Raw genomic sequence first — 6,245 nt, 5'->3', positions numbered from 1 at the left:
TTTTTTTTTTTTTTGGAGAGGTTTTTGATATAGGTTGTGTGAGCTCGCCAGAAAGACAGAGAGATAGAAAGCGAGAAATCACCCCCTGGGGGCATGGCCACTCTCCAATCTCTCTCCTCCATTCTCCTCTCGGGATCTTGGGCACACACATACACGCACCTGGTGTGAGTTTAAGCCACCAGGTCCAGGACTTAAACCGCGGTCGACTACATGGGAGTCCAGCGACATAGCCATTATGCTAACTGCTAGTCCCTCATCTGAAAATTTTAGATGACTATTATTAGTATTATTCTACTGAAAAAAAATATATATCTAATATCAGTCTTGAACTACCCAGTAGTGTACCTAGTAAGCCTTCTGCATGTGTAGCTCGATACTACATGGCTACGTTGATCTGAATCCTGGCCCTGGTGATTTGAAAAACCTGCCAAGCACATGGGCATGTATGCCTAAGACCCTGATGAGACAGAGGAAGGGAGGAGAAAGGACTGTGGTGTGGCAATGCTCCTTTGAGGGGTACTTTCTTCCTCTCTCTTTTCCTGGTGAATGCGTCCACCTTTTGGTAAATATATATATATATATATCTTTTAATGTATATTTATTTTTAAAAGATCTTCCTTTTTAAAGATATTTGATGTATATTTAATATCAGGATTTTTTCTGAAACAATCCACCATATTACGCTGGAGCCAAACTTCTGTGTCCTGCTATTTTATGGGTACATTTTTCTTCCGTCACAATTGAATTGTTTTTAATATTTGTCCTATTTTACTACTTTTTGTGAATTTTTTAGAAATTGTAAAATGTGATGAGCTTTGACATACATTAATAGTAAAATTCTCTATGTCTATTCAAGATAGAACTTATTTTCATCATACTAGACATTTTACTTTTTTCCTTTTAGCAAGTCTTCACCTGCTATATGGAATTACTCCTTTTCTTTCTTTCTTGATTTGTCTTCTTCAAATTTCATATAAATGGAATAATTTGATGTGCACACTTCTGTGCATGGCTCAGTATTTAGACTCATTCATATTCTGTTTTAGATCATTGCTAAGAAGTATTTTGCTTTATGAACGTGGCATCATTTGTTCATCAGTTTCAATTTTACTTGCTTTATGATCTTTGTTGAAAATATTTTCTTTTACTCTTTGAAATCTCTGTCTTCTTTCATTGATCTACTGCTTCATTCTTTCCTGAGTACCACACTAGAATGGATTACTATAGTTAATAGTCAGATAATAGTCAGATAATCTTTAATCTCCCTCAACAATGTTCATTTTTCCCCAGTGTACAAAACTTGTATGCTTTTTGTCAAATTTGTTTTGCACTTGTTTGGTGCTGTTATATTTACACATAGTTGATTATTTTATGTTGACCACACATTCTGTAAGCTTGCTACATTTCCTTTGTAGTTCTAGAAATTTTTGAATGTATTATAATTTTCTACATAGATTATCATGCTGTATAACAATAAAAACAGTTTTAATTTTCTTCCTTGCTTTATATATTATTTTCACCGGCTACAAATTCCAGCTCACATGCTAAGTATCAGTGGTGATTTCAATTACTTGCATTATTCAATAGTTCTCTATTAAGTAAGATGTTAGCTGAAGAATTCTCATAAGTGCTGGGTTCATTTCCTATGGTTGCCTTAACATATCACAAACTGAATGGCTTAAGAAACAGAAATTTACAGCCTCAGAGTCAGGATGTCAGAATTTGAAATAAAGCTTTCTTTAGGGCCATGCTCCCTCCAGAGACAATAGTTCGATTCTGTTCCTCATCTCGTCCATCTTCTGGGCCTTCAGGCATTTCTTGGCTTGTGGCTGCATCACTCCTGAGCCTGTCTCCATGGTGACTTTCCCTCCCACTCTTTCGTGTGTCTGTGTCTCTTTTTTGTCTATTTCCTGATGGTACTTCTGTGGCCCACCCAGATAATTCAGGATGCTCTCATATTAACTTAATTATATGTACAAAAACTCGTTTTCCTAAAAAGATGACAGCCGCGTTTCTGGGAATTTAAAAATGGCAATGTCTTTTTGGGAACCTCCATTCAAATTTCCTTGTAGCTTAATCAAATTGATTATGTTCTGATGGTTTCTTATGTTCTACTTTGCTGAGAGTTCTGATAATGAATGGGTGTTGAATTTCCTCAAATGCCTTTTCTAAATGTACTGATATATTTCTATTTCATTTGGTTAGCATATTGAATTACATTTTTTGATATTTGGTTGTTAGGTAAATCTTGGATTTCAGGGATAAATCTATGTTGTTATTATGGAATATACTTTGAATAAGTTGTTTGATTTAATTTTCTTTATTTATTGAGATTTTTTGCCTTAGGTTGCATGTGCTTGCCAGGGAAGACAGAGAGAGACAATGAGATAGAAAATGAGACATCATCCCAGAGGGAGGTGGCCATGCCACAATCCCTTTTCCTCCATTCTCTTCCCGGGATCCTGGGAGTGCACGCACACACGCGCATACACACACACACACACACACACACACACACACATCTGGCATGGTTTTTAAGCCACCAAGTCTGGGAATTGAATAGCAGTTGGCCATGTGGGAGTCCAGTGATGTAACTGCCACACCATCTGCTGGCTCCTTGATTTGATTGTCTAACAATTTGTTGTGTTCATGAAAATTCTTAATCTGAAGCTTTGTTTGGTTTTTACTTAAAATATCATTGTCAAAGTTTGATAATAGTTAGGCTAATCTCATTAACAAGGGCAGAGTGTTCCTTTTCTATATGCTAAAATGGTTTTGAGCTATTTAGATCATTCTTTCCTTAAATGTTTGGTAGAACTCAATAGAAAAATCATACGACCATAATTTTTGTGGAAAATTTCTGATTATGAGTTAAATGTCTTTAGTAGACACGATGTTGTTCAGACTTTCTGCCTCTTAGCGTGTGACTTTTGGTAAGTTGTGCTGTAAGAGATTTGTCAGTTTTATCTAAATTGTAAGATTTCCTGTCCAAACACTATTCATAAATTGTAGTGTTATTTTCCAATGACTGCAGGATTCGTAGTGATAATCATTTTCATTCTTGATGTTGTTAATACTAATAGCATTTACTATGGGTCAGGGTCTTTCTTTTCAAATTGTTTTCCTCTAATAACCAAAGTGAGTACATATTGGGCAATTATGAAGTGGTAAGCACTGTTTTAAACACTCGTCTTACTTAAATCTCTCAGCAATACTGTGCGTTTGTTGTTAAGATCCCAATTTTATGGATGAGAACACTGAAGCATTGACCTGTTCGAGGTCTTACAACTGGGAGGACACTGTCAGGGTCTGAATAAACCTTAGCTGGCTTCAGAATTGGCACTTGTAATCATTTTAGTGCCTCTGAATGTTTTTTATTTAGTCATTACAACAACTTTGTGAGCAAATACCATTATAACACCAGATTTACAGATGAGACCTTCTATGGTTTAAATGTGTCCCATAAAACCCCATGTGTTAAAATTTGAGTGCTATTTTGATTTTATTAATAGAGTATAAACTCAATTTGATCAAGGTATTAAGAGGTGGGACTGGAGCCAGAAGGTGGCATAGTAGGAAAGGTGCTGGACTCCCATGTGGTTGACTGAAGCTCGAAACCAGCTTTGACAGCTTGAAAATCAAGCTGGGTGTGTTTGTGTGTGTGCCCAAAATACCAAGAGGAGAGTGGAGGAGAAGGAATTGCCATGTGGCCATCTACCCAGGGAATAACTTCGCAATTTCCTTCTCACTGTGTCTCTCCAGTGAGCACACATGCCCTATGACAAAAACCCTTTAGGGAGGTCACTAGAATTAGAGAAGGTCATCAAGATGGGGCCCCTACAACTGGATGCCGATGGCTGTGTAAGAGAAGGATAGAGCCACACTGATACGTTCTCTGGCCCATTCACTGGGAATACCCTCACCACCACAGGACTCTCTTGTTTCCCAGGACAGAAAGGCCCTCACCAGATCTGACCCCTTGACCTTGAACTTTCAATACCCTGAGTTGAATAAACCTTTGTTTTTTTAGAAATTACTCAGCCCATAGTATTTAATAATAGCAACATAAAAATGAACTAAAACAGGGATATCGTGTTTCAGTTACCTTGAATTAATTATCTTGGGATAATGAACTTGGGAGGAGTCAAAAACAGTGATCTGTGAAGTCAGACTTGAAGTTAAGTGTGACATCAAAAACGTCACTAAATCCATGAGGCATGTGTTAATTATGCTTCAAGTTAGTAAAGTAGAAAAAGGCAATGGGACTGTTTAATGATGCTATTATGGATGATAAGACTGGCAACAATAAAGGGAGAGGTGACTTTTAAGGAAATACTAAGGTCCAAAGTCCACTTTACTTCCCCTCCTTTTCCAGCATAAAGGATTTGGGTCTTCCTTGATTACTTAATCAAGTTAGCATTCCACTTGTGTGGGCTACACAAGTGTGAACGGTGAGATACTGGAAATAAATACACTGGGCAATGAACTTGCAGGGTATGGCATTTTGGTGACTTATGGAATGTTAGATCTTTTAGCTTTAAGGGACAACCAAAACTATGCTGAGAAAAGAGTCAACTTATTGGCTCAGGTAACAGTTCCAGGAATAGGTTTTATTTTGTTCATTATGGACTTAAAATTTTGAGAGGCTCTCCTGAGAACACAGTCCCACTTCCACCATTCCTTAGTTCTGTTTTTGTTCTCCTGTGGTCCGTTATCAGAACTTCTCTTGCTCTGGCAATATGGCTACCTAAGTACTGTCTTGTCTTCCCCAAAGTGTTAAATATTCCTAGGATTGAGCCTTACTAGGTTCAGCCCCATTTACTACACAACTTCCCATTAATTATATGTGATATCGATTGAAGAAGAAGCCTGTGTTCTGTTTGGATGCTATGAGACAGTTTACATTTGACTGCGAACAGTGTTAATAATAAAGCTCTTCATTTCCCCACTGGAGACAAGTACAGTCTAGATGTTGTATATTCCTTACAGCTTTATCACCAATATGTATCCCTGAAGAATATACCGTGTTTCTTCCTGTATTTGATTTTATGTAAATAAACCAGAAGAGCAAACACTGTGTTTTTACTGACTTCTTTAGCTCAGTATTATGCTTTTGAGATTTATGCAAAGTATTGATTATAACTGTGGTTTATTCATTGCTATCGAGGCATTATATTTCATCTTGTGAATAGAACACACTTTATCCATTATTGTATAGATGGACAAATTTTTGTTTTGTTTTCATTCCAAGGCTACTACCAAAAGTGTAGTGATCACATATACACAGTGGTTTCCGCTTTATCGAATGGATAGTTTTCAAGATACCCAGTGAATGCCTGAAACCACAGATGGTGCCAAACTCTTTTTTGTCTATTTTTGATTTGCTATAAGGTGTATAGCATCTCAATGTGGATGGCCATACCACAATCTCTTCTCTTTCTCTTCCTGGGATTTTGGACACACACTCACACAACTTGGCATAGTTTTCAAGCTGCTGGAATCCAGACTCAAATTGCAGAGTGGCCCATATGGGACCCAGCCACTTTAACCACTGCACCAACTGGCTGGCCAGTAAAACTCTTTGTATACTATGTTTTTTTTCCCTCTATAATTCATACTTAGGCTAAAATTTAATTTTAAATTAGGTACTGTAAGAGATTGACAGCAATAAAGAATAATAAAACTGAATAATTATAATGCTATGCTGTCATAAAAATGATGCAATTGCGGTCTCTCTCACATTTTTATTGCACTGTATTATACTCACCCATTTTGGGGTTGTAGTTTTTTACAGTTGACTTAAGTCATGGAAATGGCAGCTCAGGGAAATCTGCTACATACCTCATAAGAGGAGCACACATTTCTCTGGAATATGCAACTAGATCTGAGTTGCTTGCTTACAGATGTACATGTTCTTTTAATTTAGACACTAAGGCCAAATTATTATTAAAGTATTTGAAACAAGACGAATTTCTACGAAAAATGTATGAGAATTCCTATAGCAAGAAGACCCTCATTAGATGTGGTCCCCTGACCATAAATATCCAAAACTGTGAGCTAAATAAACCACTATTTTCTAAATTACCAAAACCCAGGTATCTCTGTTATTAGCAACAGAACAGTCTAGAATGACCATACACTGCATCAATACAATTGTGCCTGAACCATTTATTGAAACCAACTGACCTATATTTCTATGTCTCTCATAAATCAAATAATTACATGAGGGGCTCTTCCTGTTTCTA

Source organism: Tupaia chinensis, unplaced genomic scaffold (genome assembly GCF_000334495.1).
Source record: "Tupaia chinensis unplaced genomic scaffold, TupChi_1.0 Scaffold000644_1, whole genome shotgun sequence".
Classification (NCBI taxonomy): Eukaryota; Metazoa; Chordata; class Mammalia; order Scandentia; family Tupaiidae; genus Tupaia; species Tupaia belangeri.
The sequence above is the reverse complement of the archived record's forward strand: the minus strand, read 5'-3'. Positions refer to the sequence as shown.